This window comes from Pseudorca crassidens, chromosome 3, assembly GCF_039906515.1.
Source record: "Pseudorca crassidens isolate mPseCra1 chromosome 3, mPseCra1.hap1, whole genome shotgun sequence".
NCBI classification, from domain to species: domain Eukaryota; kingdom Metazoa; phylum Chordata; class Mammalia; order Artiodactyla; family Delphinidae; genus Pseudorca; species Pseudorca crassidens.
In genome coordinates, this window is record NC_090298.1 from 105,225,814 (window position 1) to 105,243,356 (window position 17,543).

The 17,543-nt window shown below is 36.2% G+C and overlaps 1 protein-coding gene across 1 annotated transcript in view; it reads left to right on the forward strand.

Moving 5' to 3' along the window:
• MEGF10 (multiple EGF like domains 10) overlaps window positions 1–17,543 on the forward strand; it is a 368,384-nt gene that overhangs the window by 154,767 nt on the left and 196,074 nt on the right. Inside the window, exon 5 of the mRNA XM_067731618.1 lies at window positions 3,549–3,669. The gene's annotated coding sequence lies outside the window, so the exon portion shown is untranslated. The remainder of the gene's footprint in view (window positions 1–3,548; window positions 3,670–17,543) is intronic.

Below are 17,543 nucleotides of genomic sequence, written 5' to 3' on the forward strand. Positions count from 1 at the left end.
GCACAGCCTGCCTCTCCTTACTCTCCACCTCCTTTCCCTAGGTTCTGGGCGCACAGTCCTTTCAGGTTTCTGATTTTTACCCCATCCTTCTCTACTCCCATGGAGAGGCTCGTCCCTCTCACCAGAATGTGCTTTTCCCTCTTTACCTCCTTAGTGCTTATTTGTTCTTCAAATATCACTTCTTCACAAAATCCTTCCTTCATCTATCTGTTTAGGGTAAAGCCCCCAGTATTGTCTTCTATGGTGGTAGGCATATTTCTCTGGTGACATTTATCCCAATTGGAATTATAGTTCTCTGTGATTGGATTAATGCTTCCTCTCTCACTGGGTTGCAAGCTCTCTCTTGTATTTTGTTTTGCTGACCATTTCTTCCGCTTACCATTGTGTCCAAAATAGGTGCTTGGTATTGGTACATAACTTTTATACATATTTTTTTAAATAAGGTTTTTCCACTAAAAATATTTAGAATTTTTGTCGTTATAGAATTCTGGTGTGCTTATCTTCAAAAGGATAGGAGATTGTCTCCTAAAGTTTAATTTCAGTTCTTAATTTGTTGTGATCCCTTTGACAATATAGAAACATTACTGTCATAATGCTCCTTGAAAAATTGGTTGTCACTTGGCCTCTGTTTCCTTTCACAATCAATATGACTTCATGCAAAACGATGTAGCAGTTCGCATCATTCCATCAGTCCCCATCAAAGAAATACTGCTTTCCAAAATTAAAATTGTGAATCAACTCACAGGAGGATGTCGTCAAATAAACAAAGAACCATTACTTATATTACACTGCCAAGTTTTTGATAAGCTTAATTCCTCTAAATGCATTTAACTTTAATGAAGGGTCATACAATTTAATAACAACATAAAATGGAATCATTTATCTTTCCAATCCTAGACATTGGGCACATGTCTTCTTAATACATTGTTTCAAAATGCGAAAGTTTTTTTTTCTGTCTCCTTCAGATTCGTCTCTCCTCATTTCTATGTATGTAGCTTGGGGAGTGATCTATATGTACACGTTTAATTAAATCACTCATCAGACTGTAGTTTTCACGGTTGGAAATCCCAGGGATTTGTTATTTCAAGTTCCGGAGGCAATGATATTTACATAACCCAATAAAATTTGGTAATTATTAGTATATTAGTCAAGATTATTTCAGTCGCAAGTGATATAAAACCAAATTCGAACTGATTTTGGCAAAAAGGGGAATTTACTGGCACATGCAACTAGGGAGACCAAAGGTGATTGCTGGTTTTGGGCTAAGATGAGGATGGGGACTCTCCTCATCTCCCCGCTTGCTTTCCTCTCTGCTAGCTTCATTCTCAGGTAAGCATGGCAATGAGATATTCATGGAGCAACAGTAGGTTATTCATGGATAAGAGGTGATCTTTGAATATTTTTAAATGGGGCAAGGGGCTCCAGCTGAGCAGAAGCTGGGATTTGGAGTCTGTCTGTGTGATTTGTACTTTTTCTTTTCTTTTTCTTTTTTTGGTTTAAAGAGAGGTTGTATTAAAGGCCCCTGGGAAAGGGACAGGTGGGGAGGCATTACTTGGTGCTATCTCTCACATGGCTCAAGGACTAGTTTTTGATCCCTGTGGAAAGTAGAATTATAACAGATGATGAAGTCATTGTTTTTATGAAGAATTTTGTAAACTATGAAGGGAATGCAGCATGGTTTTTTGGTGTATTAAGGGCGTGATAGCTTTGAAGTGCTCCCAGGAGGCAACATTAGTGCAAGATAGGACAGCATCTCACAGAGAAACAGTGATAAGTCGAAAGTTTCATTTCTGAACACACTCTGGAGGCTTCCAGAGCTACTTAGGTGCCTGGTGCACAGAGGCAGAGCAATGCAGATTACAGTGACAATAAATTCAGCCCCTTGTTTTGTGGAGGATGTTTCTAATAAGTTTTATACGGATAGATTACTTGACCTCAAAAAGTTTCTTATAGAGAAGAAATAGTGCAGAAGACATTGTCAGAATTAAAACAGAGTGAGTGAATGTGAAGATACAAAGAAATAGGGTATTATGTGTTGACAAATATTTCAATTTGATAATTCAATAAAAATGCAACTTATGTAGCAAGTCAGTGGCATTATCCAGGGGTGTTTTTCACTTATTGCTTCTAAGAAGGTCATGTTATTGCTCTGTATGGGCTTTCAAAGACAGAACCAGTGTTAGAAGAGCCATTTCAGACATGCTGCAAATAACTGAGCAACATCGAGATTCCTCACATCGACAACACTCGTCCTGTATAAGCTCTTCTCTGGTTAAAAGCATTCAAATTTTTAAGAAACATGTATAATGGAATTGTAGGGACTTATACATTCAAATCAGTCATGTGGTCTGCAAAAGTTAACTGTAAATTGTAATCTAGGTAAAAGCCTCTGTTACTTTTGTTTGTATAAGCTCGGATCCTAAATAAAACAGCTGCCAGCAGAATGCTCATTAAAGTGGATTTAAGATTCCAAACGAAAGGTTATTGATTTCAAAAGGGATAAATACCTCTAAACCATCTGAAGTTATTAAATTACCAATCATCTGAAGTTATTAAATTACCAATTTAGTTCGTTTAGTTTTTTTTTTTTTTTTTACTATCTTGGTTGTTTCGTAAGTAAACAGTATAAGGTGTTATGCTTGAAATGAAACTGAAAGATATCAGTCAATAGTTATTTTCCACAGACATTTAGAAATTAATGATCTGCTGAAAAATGGTGATCAGTTTTGATCTCCTTTGCTCCAAATTCCTGGCTCTTATAAAAAATATAGCCTACTTCATGTCTATGAGAAGGGAAGATTAGGATGAGGTTAGATGATAAATTTTTAGCCACCAGCATGTAGCCAAAAGAGCCTGGCTTGGTCCTATCACATTTCCCATGTATATTTATGTACTGTACCATTTGGGTATTATAATAAAAATTTTTATCTGTCCCTGGAGGCAAAATTGAGTTATATATTAAATGGTTATTTTCTTTGTTTTCTGCTTAGGTATGCATGTAATGTGGTAGCATAATATATATTCCACACTTGTTTCATTCCTGCAGAGAGATAATATTTTTGCAGCTGACAGAGGAAAGACAACCTGTGCTTCCAGAATAAGAGAGAACATATTGACAGTATAAAATATAGATGTTCCCTGTGTTTTTTCTACTTCATGGTTGTATTCAGCAGAGGTTAACTTTCATGGGCATATTTCCCTATTTCTTGTTTAGGCAGTTGGACACAGAAGTCCACAATAAATTCAGGATTGCAAAGGTGGTTTCAAGGAAAGTATTTCAAAATGTTTTCAGTGGGAGGAAAGTAACTTAAAAATGTGTTTCCCCTTCCTCCTCACAAGGGACTCTTTTCATAAGATTGTTGGAACCAGAACAACCTTCCTACTTCTCTATAAGGAAGGAACTTGAAGTATATCCAATTTTTCTTTTAAAGAATTTTAAGTGGGAAACAAAAGTAAAATTTTCTTGTCACAGTCTAGGAAAAATAAGTGGAAACTGCTGTGACAAATATGGTATCCTAATCACATGTTTGATGCCTTCTTCTTTCCAGTTTCAGAAAGAAACAACCCAAGGAATGTAAAAGGAATATAGAAAGATCATTTATGCATCATAATCGGAAACTTCTCATCTGCATCCCTGAAGCTAAAGAGTTAGAGATGGAAATGGCACAGGTAGGAGTAAATTAAGGGGACACTGATGAGCCACTATTCACATTTTGGGTGTTCATCCTGGAAAAATTCATTCTTACTCTGTAAGAATAAGAGAAAAATTGCCAGGTAAATTGAGAAATTCAGTGGTTCAAATGAGGGGGATAAAATGTTGAGTATTCAGGTTAAATAACCTCTAGTAAAACAGTTGCTATAGAATAAAGGGAAGAACTTGGGGGTGGGGAAGCTAATTTTCTTAGGTTCAAAAGCGTCATATATTACTTTTGTTTGAAAAGTAAAGTAAAAATCGAGAACCAAAAAATAGATCTTAGAGATAAAAAGAAGAATAACTATGGGACATTCTTCTAGAACTCTGAGAGTTGGGAATTCAAGAGAAAAGTTGAGAGGCAGAAAAGATTGAAGCAGGAGAAGCAATATTGTTGTTACAGAAGTTCCAGAAGGAGAAAATAGTATAAATGAATGTCAAGCAATAATTAAAGAAAAAACATTTCAGAGTGGAAGGATTCATTGTTTATATGGAGAAAACTTACCAAAGACTAGGCAGTATAATGAAAAGGAATCATACCCAGATGGTTTTCCATGGCCTGAATAATGAACAAATACTGGAAGCAGCCAACTGTGAAAAAAAAAGGTCACTAAAAAACGTCATTAGACTTTTTATTTGCAACACTAATGCCAGAAAACCTCAGAGAAAATGTAAAGACTTCTGAAGAAAAAGCATTATGTTCCAAGAATTATAGACTGAGCCAAGCTATTACCTAAACGCAAGGACAAATGAAAACCTGGTTCAGATTTGTAAGAATTCAGAAATTATATGACTCATGTATGCTTTTTAAAAAATATAACTTAAAGTAGACCTTCAAGCAAAAACTAATCAAAATACAGAACTTAATAAAGGTAAAGCTATGTTTTTAGAAAAACGAGCAGTGAGAAGTAAATTTAGATTTAACACTAAAGAATTGTTTTTAATGTGCCTGTGAAACTAAGTTCAATTTATAACAAAGAATTTTAGAAAGAAAAAGGTATGCTATAAACATTCCCTAGAGATGTCAGGTGAGGAGAGAGGTGGAAAAGAGAAAGTAAAATATGATAAAGGTTTAATGTCAAACAAGGAGGATCCATATTTGTAGCTATGAATTTGGCATTGACATTGATAAAGAATAAATTAAAACATGTTTAAAAGTTTTTTTAAAACAAAACCAATTTTAAGTGAGACCATGAGAGAAAAAAGCACATAGCCCCATTATTCAAAAAGGTGCCAGTGTGTGTATGTGTGTGTGTGTGTGTGTGTGTGTGTGTGTGTGTGTGTGTGTGTGGTTAGTGGGGGAGCAGCAAGAAAATACAGTGAAATGAACCAATGAAGTAAGATGCAAGGATTAAAAAGATAATAGTTTCCTCTATTAGATGTTTACTTCCAGGCTGTCATGGAGTAACTGCTACTGAATTTAACTCTACCATTTAAAAACTGAACAAAATACATGGTGACAATTTTTAGGCATTGGATAATAGGCAGTACAGGACTAGAGTCCTGGAAAGTCTGTAAATATGAGATAAGCACCACATTCAACCTTATTTTATGTCTGGGGGCACTTCCCAGGATGTGGCACAAGGAGGTGAAGCCCGAGAGAAGAACATCAGTCTCACTGAGCTGAGGAGGCAGAAATTAAAACAGAGGGGTTGTAAAGGAGGAGCTGGAATTAGCAGAATAGGATTCCAGAGAGGAGTAAGCTGTACAGATGAAGGTCTCAGAAGTCAGTGTGCAGATTCTCCTTAGCTCTTTGGCTGAGAGCTGGTCTGGGATTTACATTTATAGGTTAAGATTCTATAAGAACCTGAGATCCAGCAAGACAGCAGCTGCAGTGGAGCTAAGAAATAAATGGAAATGCCAGAGGTTATGCAGTGCTAAAAGATATTGAAGTTTTGGTCCAGTCATAGTGGAAAGACTTCACTGAGCATATCAGTCATTAAATTGAGACCTCAGAAAGGTCACTTTTTAGGAGCCAGGAGTAAGACCATATCCCATGGTTAAGGTCAAAATTAATATACACTTGCCCAAACAAAGCATAAAATGAAGCCCAAAGAATCAAGAGAATTACCCAGTTATGTAGCTGTTGGCCAGAACAAATGCTACACCGTTAAAGGAGAGACAGCAAAATCCAAATGCTCTACCATATGTTATCCATAACATACAACATTCAATAAAAGCACTACTACATATGCACAAAAGTAGGAAAAAGGGACCCATAATCAAGACAAAAAAGCAAGCAATAGAAAGAGATCCTGAGATAATTCAGATTTTAGAGTTAGGACATAATTTTTAAAATGGTAATTATAAACATGTTCAAGAATTTAAAGGAAAACATGAACATAATGAGCAAAGAGGTGGGAAATCTCAAAAGAGAAATATAAACTATAAAAAAGTTTATATCAATTAAAAATACTAGAAATGACAATTTCCCTCAATGCTTTGAGATTAGACACTGCAGAATAAAAAGTTTGAAAACAGATCAATAGAAAATATCAAAACTAGAAAACAGAAAATAGATTTTAACAAATGAGCAGAGGCTCAGTATCTTATGGAATAGTATCACTTGTCCCACATGTAATTGACATCTCAGAAGAAAAGGAAAAGGAGAATGGGTCAGAACTATTTAAAGAAATAATAAACAAAAGTATTAAAAACTTGGTGAAAAAAATCATTATGCAGATCTAAGAAACTCATAAAACCCAAGGTGTCATATGTTTCAAAATATTCTTCTAGAATGGAAGCTAAAAATATTTTAAGATGAATGTAAACTGAGGAATTTGTTTATAATAGTCACGGCACTAAGAGAAGTGCTAAAGAAAGTTCACTGGCTTGAATATAAAACTTAGAATTATAAGAAGAAATAAAGATTGTTGAAAATTGTAAATATAAATAAATTTTATTTTCTTATCTTTAAATTTTTTGAAAAGATAATTGACTGATTTGAGCAAAAATAATAACTGTGTTGTGGCATTTCTAACATATGTGATCGTAAACTATGACAATAGCGTTAAGAATTGGGTGGGATAAATGGAGTTCAACTGTTGGAAGATTCTTATATTTTACATGACATGGTATAATATTAATTAGAGGTAGACTGTGATAAGTTAAGGATGTGCACTGTAATCCTAAGAGCAGTCACTAATACACACACCCACATACAGAAAGAAAGGGAGAGAGAGAAAGAAAAAGAGGCAATAAAATCGAGTATTCAAAAGTATTTTATTGGCCAAAGAAAGCAGAAAGAACCAACAAAGTAACAAACATGAGATGGGACAAATAAAAAACAAATTGCAAGATGGTAGAATTAAACCCATTAAACCATATTAATAATTATATTCAATGTAAATGCACTAGATGTTCCTATTAATATTAATAAGTTTCACAATAAAAAGGTCAGTTTGTCAAGAGGATACAACAATCTTAAATGTGTATACATAGCTCCTGGAACACCTAAATATTATTAATTCAAGGATGACTCAACACAAGGAAATCCATTAATGTAATTCACTACGTAAATAGATCAAAGGAGGAAAACCTCATGACATTTCAATATGAGCAAAAAATGCATTTGCTAAAATTCAATAATCACTCGATTAAAAACAAGTAAACAATAAGTCTTGGCAAGCTAGCAATAGAAGGAAACTTCCTTAAGCTGATAAAGGTTAGCATATACCAAGAGCAAATATCATATTTAATATAAAACATAAGAAACATTCCTATTAACATTAGAAACAAGATAAATTTGCTCCTAGCATTGCTGCTCTTTAACCTTAAATGGAATCTGACTCTAACTAATGCAATAAGACAAAAAGAATAACATATATATGTGTACATATATATAAATACTATGAAAGAAAGACACAAATATAATTATTTGCACAAGATTGCCTTGAAAATCCAAGGAAAAAATTATTAGAATCAATAAAGAGTTCAGTGTGGCTAGATACAAAATTAGCGTAGAAAAAAATAAATGCTTTCCTATATATTATTGACAATATATTAAAGAATAAAACAGAAATGGAATCCATTCTCAGTAACGATAAAAACCATAAAGTGCCTAACAAAAATATAAGATTCATATGTTGAAACCTATAAAACTATAGGAAAAAAGTTATAAGAAGATCCAATAGATGCAGATACATAGCCCCTTCCTAAATAGACAATATTTTGAGATATTAATCCTTCCCAAGTTAATTTAGAAATGTAATACAATCCTAATCATTATTATAAGACTTAACAAGTTCATTCTATAGGTCAAATGGTAGAGAAAATAATAAGTAATTGCCTGGAAAATTCTGAGAAGAAAAAAAAATGGGGGAAACTTCTCTTTCAGAAATTAAAACATATTTGAAAATATAACTGTAAAAGTATAAGGTTGGTGCAGGTAAAGGCAAATTATTACAATAATTACTAAGATTGAATAGAACTTAGAAGTATACACTGCTATTTCACATAATAGTTAAAAGCTCTGAATCACAAGACAGGCCACATAGTAGCTGTGCATTCTTGGGCAAGTTAAATAAACTTTCTGTGCCTTAGTTTCCTTACTTGTAAAATAGGGACCATTATATCATCTATATCTTAAGATTGTTAAATTAAAGATTGTTGTGAAGATTAAATAGGTTAATACACATAAAGCCCTTAGAAGAGTGCTTGGAATATGGTCAGAACTATGTAAGTGCCAGCTGCTATCAATGATAACAATGGTAAACAAATCAGTTGGAAGACATTGAAGTACTTCTCAAATCAAGGTGAAGTTCAGTTACCTATTTTGAAAGAAATACAATTGGGGTAGCTGGTTGTCCATTTTGAGAGATATATAGTTAGACACATATCTTACACCATACTCAAAGAACTAAACATAAAATTATCAGATGAAAATATAGAAAAAACATTCATAAGCATGGGGTGAAGAAATTGTATCGAAGATATAAAATATTAAAGTCATAAATGAAAATCGTCACATATTTAAATATATAAAAACTAAAAACAAAACAATGTACACAAAAAACAACATTAATAGACAACCCACAGCCTGGGAATATATTTGTATTATATTAATAAAGGATTAATATAAATACAAATCAATAGGAAAAAGACAAACACTCCAGTAGAAAAATTAACAATACATATGAAAAGCAATTTACAGAAAAAGAAATACAAATGTTCAATAAACTCTACAAAATGTGCAAACTCATTGGTAAATTAATGTGATGCATTTTCATCAATTTTCACGTGATTAGCGAACATATAAAAGCTTGGTAATACCCAGGGTTGATAAGGATGTGGCAAAGGGGCACTTTGATACTTTGTTGGCAGGAGGGTAAGAGGACAAACATATTTTGGAGGGAAATTTTTCAGTATCTACTAGGATAAAAACTACCCATTTTTGTTGACTTAGCAATCCCATGTTTAGGAGTTTATTCTAAAGACTACCTCACATGCACATGGACCTAAAGTTTTATGTATAGGAATGATCACAGCAGGAGTGTTTATTATAGTGAAAAATGGGAAAAAGCCAAATATTCATCATCAGAAGATCAGTTAAATAAATTATGGTAAAGTCATAATGTTGAATAACATACAATTATTAAAAAGGATGTAGTACATGAATTTCATATATTTTTAAAAGATTTATTTATTTATTTTTATTTATGTCGTTTTTGGCTGCGTTGTGTCTGCACGCGAACTTTCTCTAGTTGTAGCGAGTGGGGCCTACCCTTCGTTGCAGTGCGGGCTTCTCATTGCGGTGTCTTCTCTTGTTGCAGAGCATGGGCTCTAGGCGTGCGGGCTTCAGTAGTTGCAGGATGCAGGCTCAGTTGTTGTGGTTCGCGGGCCCTAGAGCGCAGGCTCAGTAGTTGTGGCGCACGGGCTTAGTTGCTCCGCGGCATGTGGAATTTTCCCGGACTAGGGCTTGAACCCGTGTCCCCTGCATTGGCAGGTGGATTCTTAACCAGTGCACCACCAGGGAAGCCCAAATTTCATATTTTTATTATATATAAGTGGAAAGTGAAAAAAAAGTAAGTTTCAGGAGAATTCCTCTTATTTTTTACACACATATGCACACACACGTGTGTGGGAAGGCATAGGAAAAATACTGGAATGAAAGTATTATACTAAACTGTTAATCATGGTTAACTCTGGGATGGGGTGAGGGAGATACAGCCTCACATTTTTAGTCTTTATTCTTAGGTACAATTTTAACTTTTTTAAATGAAAGCATGCTCATACACATCTCGTGTAATAAAGAACAATGAGGCATAATAGAAGAATAATGACTTGAGAAGTTGAAGAAGCACCAGGATGCAGATTATTTTCTCAGTGAACGCTCTTAACTTAGCAGCTAATCCATGTAACCTTAAAACTGTTACAGAGCAAACATATGAAATATTTGAGCTCACTTAATATGGCTAACATAATCCTGAAACCAAACCTGACAAAGATAACACATAACAAAGCTACAGTTCAAGCTCATAAGCACGGATGCAAACATTTAAAGTAAAACACTAGGAAATACAGGTAACACACGATATTGAAGTAATGTTTATTCCATAAATGCAAAAACGTTTTAAGACTATGACAGTTCTTAATGTTTTTCACAGGTTAAAAGAGACAGGACACCTGACTGTCTAGAGGTGACCTGCCCATCACTGATCCATTCATTCATTCATTTTACAAATTTCTGTTGAGCCAGGCATTCTTTTCAGTTCTGGCATAAGGCCAAACACTGATCCATACCACTAGGAACATACGTTGTAAAGAGAATAATAGATAACTAGACAAATGATAAATGATAAATAATAAAGTATGAAGAAGTATTTAGATAGGAGAAGTACTAGAAATAGGAGAAAGCGATGGTCAAATTTTTACCTGAAATCAATAAGAATAATATTCATGTTGGAGAAAACTAGGATTATTTCCATTCAAGTTGAAAGTAGTACAGCCACTCACTCCCACTCTTAGAGCTGTATTCAACAAGTTCTAACCAATGCAATGGGGTAGCTGAAAGAAATGTCATACATATTTGAAAGAAAAATTATAATACACAATTATAATTGTACATTTATATGATTATCTACCTAGAAAACTGAAGACAATCAGTTAAAAAAATGAGACGTGTTCAGTAAGGTGGCAGGTTACAAGAAAAATATAGAAATAAATAATGTAAATAATTCATATAAATAAATAAAATAAATATAGAAAAATTGTTATATATTAGTAATAATCAGTTATAATGGAAAAAGATGTCACCATAATAGCAAAGAATAATATAGCATGCTTTGGCACAAACAATGGAAAATGAACAGGACATATAAAAAGATGATAAAGCTCTGAGGATAGAAAAGAAGTCTTAACCATATTTTTAGAGAGAAATAATCAGAATTATAAAGATGCCAGTTCTCCCTACATTATTTATCTATAAACTCAATGAAATTCTAATGAAAATAGTGATGGAATTTGGGGAGAGTTTAGAAATTATTTTTCTTTAAAATTCTAATCTTTATTTTTGTCTAAGTTACACATACTCACTTTAAATATGATGAATTCTGCTATCTTATAGTAACAGTTCTCGGCTTTACTCTTTCCAGCTTCTGATTGCCACTCCCAAAGTCAACAGTTTCCAACGCTTTGAGCAGTTTTTACTAGAAGAAGGTTTTCCTGATACTTAAGTTTTGCTTATTTCTTTCAGTTTTGAAGATTATCAATCCACTTCCTATTGTGAAAAGTAAGGTTTAGTTTTCTGACCTACTCCTCAAACCCCAGCAAGACTTCCCCCACACAAATACACACCACACAGACGAGCACGTTTCACCTTCTTCTCTTTACCCTGACAATATTTTTGACTCTATCAGTATCTAAGGTTAAAATTAGTATGTCTATGTAAATACTATATACACAGTGTCTACAATTTCCTGTCATATACAACTTGCTTTTGGGGGGAGTTAATAATTGCTCACTTTTAAATTTGCTCTGTTTTTGATACAATTGACAGAGAGGGGGAAGGAAGGAGGGATAGAGAGAGGAGAGAAGGAGGGAGCGAGGAAGGAAGGAAGGGAGGGAGGAAGGAGAGAAAAAGAAAACCAAAAGAATGAACCTCTAATTTCAGTCAAGCACTCAGGAAAAAATAAAATCTAAGAATTCAGTTCTTGAAAATATGCATTTGGACCATCTTTCTACTTCACACTGGACCTGGTTACTCTCCAGACTTGCTGCCCCACTTTTTCAGGACCTTCCCTTCATTGTCATCCTGGGCACATTCCTTTTCCTTTTCCTCATGTTGGAGCTTCCATTTGCTGGGTCCCTTGTCTCTTTCATGGTTTATACACTGGTTTGTGGGGAGCACTTCATCCAGTAGATTCCAGGAAACTGTGGCATGCAACTGGCCTAGGAGGAAATGCTATTGCCACTGCCCCACCGGACACTAGAGAGAACTGCTGTCACCTCTGCCACTCCATCTCAAACCAACCACTGGGAAGACTCTGGGAAATCTGCACTGCCATCACTGCCCCCCATGATGCCCATGACGTCTGTGCCTGCCAGTTCAAAACTCTACCTGGAACAGTGTTTTAAAATTAATCTGCAGCCGCATAGCACAGGGAGATCAGCTCAGTGCTTTGTGACCATCTAGAGCAGTGGGATATGGAGGGTGGGAGGGAGGGAGACACAAGAGGGAAGAGATATGGGAACATATGAATATGTATAACTGATTCACTTTGTTATAAAGCAGAAACTAACACACAATTGTAAAGCAATTATACTCCAATAAAGATGTTAAAAAAATCTGTTAGAACCTTTAAATACATCTTTATAGGTCATGTTTATAAATGTTAAGAAAGGTTAATGTTAAGAAAATCTCCTGGGACTTCCCTGGTGGCACAGTGGTTAAGAATCTGCCTGCCAATGCAGGGGACACGGGTTTGAGCCCTGGTCTGGGAAGATCCCACATGCTGCGGAGCAACTAAGCCCATGCGCCACTACTACTGAGCCTGTGCTCTAGAGCTCACGAGCCACAACTACTGAGCCCGTGTGCTGCAACTACTGAAGCCTGCGGGCCTAGAACCTGTGCTCTGCAACAAGAGAAGCCACTGCAGTGAGAAGCCCGCTCATCACAAGGAAGAGTAGTCCCTGCTCGCCACAACTAGAGAAAGCCTGTGCGCAGCAATGAAAACCCAACACGGCCAAAAATAAATACATTAATTAATTAATAAAAAAGAAGAGAAAATCTCCTTCATTCCTCCTCAGGTTGGAATAATTTGAGATAGATCAAATTCAAATGGTGGTGGTGCCCAAGTGGGTTTATTCTCATCAACTTGGTGGGTAACACCAACCTCTTAGGAAAAATATAGTTTATAATTTTAAGTAAACATATACATCAAACATTTCAACAAAGTAATCCATAACACATGGTCTAATTGCAAGGTCGTAAGTCAACATTTGGTAAAAATATTAAAAATAAACCTTCAAATATTATAAGAAAGCTTTGTCCGTAGCAAACAGACTTATGCAGAAGCTCAGCTTTTCGGTGACAAGATATAGAATGTCCAGTTTTCATTTAAATTTCTTTGTAATAGGTATGTACATAATTGCTAAATATTACTTATTTATAAAGCTGTAAGAGCTAGCACAAGGAATAAAAAGTTTTATTTTTTCACATTCATGAAAAATTAAGATCTGCTTCTACTACTTCAGTAGTATTTTCTATCAAATGCTAAATTATATGTTTAACATAGTGGTGAAATATAGAAATTAACTTATTTTCTGCACATGCAAAGGTTTAGCTTTTTTTTTAATAGAAGGATGATAACAGGAATCAGATAGAGACCCATCAATCTGATATTTAACTTTACTTTTCCAGTTATGTTCAGTATTCTTGGTTTGTGCAGTGAATTCTCTTCCCTATGGAATAAAAATGGAAACATTTTCTTAATTTCAGAGTAGAGACCAAGTGACATATGTGCTAGCATCAGTTGTCTCTAGAGACAACACTGAGGAAATGAGATTGGTTTTAAGGGATTGGGACACAAATGAAGAAGAAAATTAAGAAGTAAATTATATGATGATAACAGTTGCTTTCAAGCACGGTGCCACTTAAATTCTACAAACTTAATCAGAGAGAAGAGTTGTAAGTACTTTCACATTCCAAGTTAGATCAACTTTGGGTTGCATATTATCCATCAGTAATGGTTTAAAATCTATTCTCTGCTTCAGATTTGGAACAATATGAATTTGGAAGACATGGAAGGAAAGAGGCATAGGGTTGCAGAACAGAATTTATAAGCATTTTTCTGAGTTTCTCTTACCTAATTATATATCCATTTTTTGATCAAGAAGACAGTGGTGGCAAGAGTCATTGCAGTGGTTGAAGGGCAGCAGTTCTACACTGAGCCCTCTAATCGGGATTGCACCCAAGGGCCTCTTGTAATATAAATTCCATTCATGGGATAGTTTGAGCCTGAACTTTGAACAATTCCGGATGAGAATAGGTTGCAGAGGAAAATTTGCCAAGGCTGACTGTGATTCTCCATGATGACAAGATTGATAAATGTGGGGTGGGGCTGGGAATCAAGATGATCATACCTCCCCTGCCACCCAGTGGCCAAAGAATGAGTTCTGCGTAATTGGGATGTACACTCCTAGGGTTATGATTTTCTCAGTCTATAATGTTTTTCATTTTCCCATGATCCAACAATCTTTATTTTGAACTTCCATTCTATTTGGTGATGGGAAATTAATCCAGTCAATTCATCATCCTCCTAAGGCTTGAGGGATGCGGGTGCGGGGAGGGGAGGGTGTTAAGTTGCCTTGAGGTGTCATGTGGAGAGGGTGTGGCCCAGGTCATCATCTGTCCTGTGTGGCATTTTACTGTGATGTAGGAGGCCATCTGGTTCCTGGTTGTCATTACCCTTCTGTCCTGATGTCTGCATTCCTCTGTCCTGATGTCCTGCATTCCTCATCTCTGGTTTTGCATGGTTCTTGCCGCTGTGTCCCTCATCATGGCTGCAAGTCCCCTCCAGGTCTATCAGCCCCCTCTTGGCTAAAATTCTCAGTTTTTAGAGGTACATTTTGCATGATATTTCATGCCGCTCTGGGACTGTGGGAAACTGAGGAGTTATCTCATGCCCTGTCTGCCTGGAGGGGCTGCCATTTCAAAGTGGCTCAGGGCATAAATTAAGATGTTTCCAGCTGTAATAGGAAACTTATCTCAAACTGCCTTAAGGCAAGTTTTTAGCTCATAGAAGAAGTCAAGAGGTGAGGTGAGCTTCAGAGTGTGTAGATTGAACAGTTAAAGAGTTGGGTTCTCTCTGCCCTGCCTTCTGCCTGTCATCTTCATTCTAAGGTGGGCTGCTGTCTTGGTTGTATGATAGCTGCCTGCAGAAATTAGGGCTTTCTCTTTTATATAATTGGTTTTTCATGCTTCTTTCTTAAGAATGAAGAGGAATGTTTCTAGAAGTCTCCGGCAAGCCCCTCTTTATCTTTTGTCAGCATAACCGGGCCATAGGCCTATTTCTAAACCAATTTTTAGTAAGAGGAATGGGATTACCCTTAGACCAAAATCAGGCTGAACCCTGAAGCTAAGGTGGGGGCTCACCATCTCCTCAGGCATTTGTCTGTGTGTGGGAGGAGTGAGGACCTGAATGAAATATGGAATTTGTTAGGAAAAGAACAAGGAGGACAGATGTTCTCTAGGCAATAATAACAGCCAAGATTTAGTTAGGAAAACAAATCACCCTAGGAATTTCAAACAGAGTGAGATTTAACCCAGGGAATTAAGCTACAAATTTGTTGAAAGGAATGAACGAGAAAAAAAGAAGGGGAGGACATTGATGTTAGTCAATGTTCAGGAACTCCAGGAAGCTTCTGTAGCCCCTGTAGGAGACCACACCTGTCTAACCCTGAATTGCTCTGAGACAGTGCTCTTATGCCCCTGCAGAGACAGTGCAGTTGCTAGAGGGGTACACTGCTGCCACAGTCAAGGCCAGAAGATGTGGCTCTGCCTTTCTTCTTCCCTTTAATCTTTGTTTAAAAACAGATTTATTGAGCTATAATTTATATACCATGCTGTTCAACCATTTAAAGTAATTCGCTGGCTTTAGTATATTCAGAGTTGTGCATCCATCACGACAATCAATTCTGGAACATTTTCATTAGCCCTGAAAGAAACCCCTTCTCCTTAGATGCCACCCCTCAACCCCCCATCCCCCTCCTCAACCCTAGGAAAACACTAATTGATTTTTTGTCTCTGTACCTTTGCCTCTTCTGGACTTTTCGTATAAATAGAATCTTAAAATATATCGTCCTTTGTGATTGGATTCTTTTGCTTAGCATATTTCCAAGGTTCATGCATGTTGTAGCATGTGTCAGTATTTGCTTTTATTGATGAATAATATTCCATCGTATGAATATACCACATTTTATTTATCCATTCATCAGTTAATGGGTATTTGGGTTATTTCAGCTTTTTGGCTATTACTGATAATGCTGATATGAACATTCATGTATAAGATTTTGTGTGGATGTATATATGTTTGGTATATACTTAGGAGCTGAACTGCTGAGTCATATGGTAACTTTACGTTTAAACTTTTGAAGAAATGCTAAACCGATTTCCAAAGATGCTGCACCATTTTACATCCCACCAGCAGTGTATAAGGGTTCCAATTTCTCTACATCCTCACCAACACTTGTTGTTATCTTATTTTTTTATTATAGCCTTCCTAGTGGGTATGGAATAGTACCCCATTGTGCTTTTGATTTACATTTCCCTGATGGCTAATGACGTTGAGCATCTTTTCTTGTGATTATTCATCACTTGTATATACTTTTTTTGAGAAATGTCTGTTCGGATACTTTGCCCATTTTTTTAATTGGATAATTTGTCTTTATTACTGAGTTGTAATGTTTCTTAATATATTCTAGATTCAAGTTCCTTATCATATATGTGATTTACAAATATTTTCTCCCATATTGTGGGCTGTCTTTTCACTTTTTGATAATGTCCATTGGTATATGAAAGTTTTTGATTTTGATAAAGTCTAATTTATCTGTTTCTTTTGCTGCCTATACTTTTGGTATCGTATTTAAGAATCCATTGCAAAATCAGAGATCATGAAGATTTACTCCTATGTATTCTACTAAGAGTTTTACAGTTTTACTTCATGGATTTAGGTCTTAGATCCATTTTGAGCTAAATTTTGTATATGATTTGAGGTAGAGGTCCAAATTCAGTCTTTTGCATGTGAGTATCCAGTTGTCTCAGCATTTCACTTTAATCTTGTGCAGGTCCTTTCCACTAGCAGGTCCTGAACTGAAACCTGCCCAGCAAGGGGGATTGGGAAATGTAGTTTCTAGGCTTCTAGCCCCTGTGATACAAGGGAGAGATTGGATGGGTGGGAACCAGCCTGCAGTATCCGGCAAACAACTAACACATCAGCCTTCTGTGGGGATTTGCTCTCTCTTTGTTGTTGAAAACCAGCAGTCCCCAACATTTTTGGCACCAGGGACTGGTTTTGTGGAAGACAATTTTTCCACGGATGGGCGGGGCAGGGCAGGGGATGCTTCAGGCGGTAATGCCAGCGATGGGGAGCGGGCCACTCACCTCCTCCTGTGCGGCCTGGTTCCTAAAAGGCTGCTGACTGGTCCCGGTCCATGGCCTGGGGGTTGGGGACCCCTGGTCTAGACAGAAAGCAGGCCACAAGTCTCCTTTTATTCAAAGATCCTAAACCTGTCTAGGATCAGTTCATCACCCTCAGGTCTTTGGAGGGGTACAGGATATAGGGCCCCAACTCACTTTATTCTATTTCTCTCCTTTCTGTTCTTCCCTCTCCCCAGTTAAGAGAATTCTAAAATT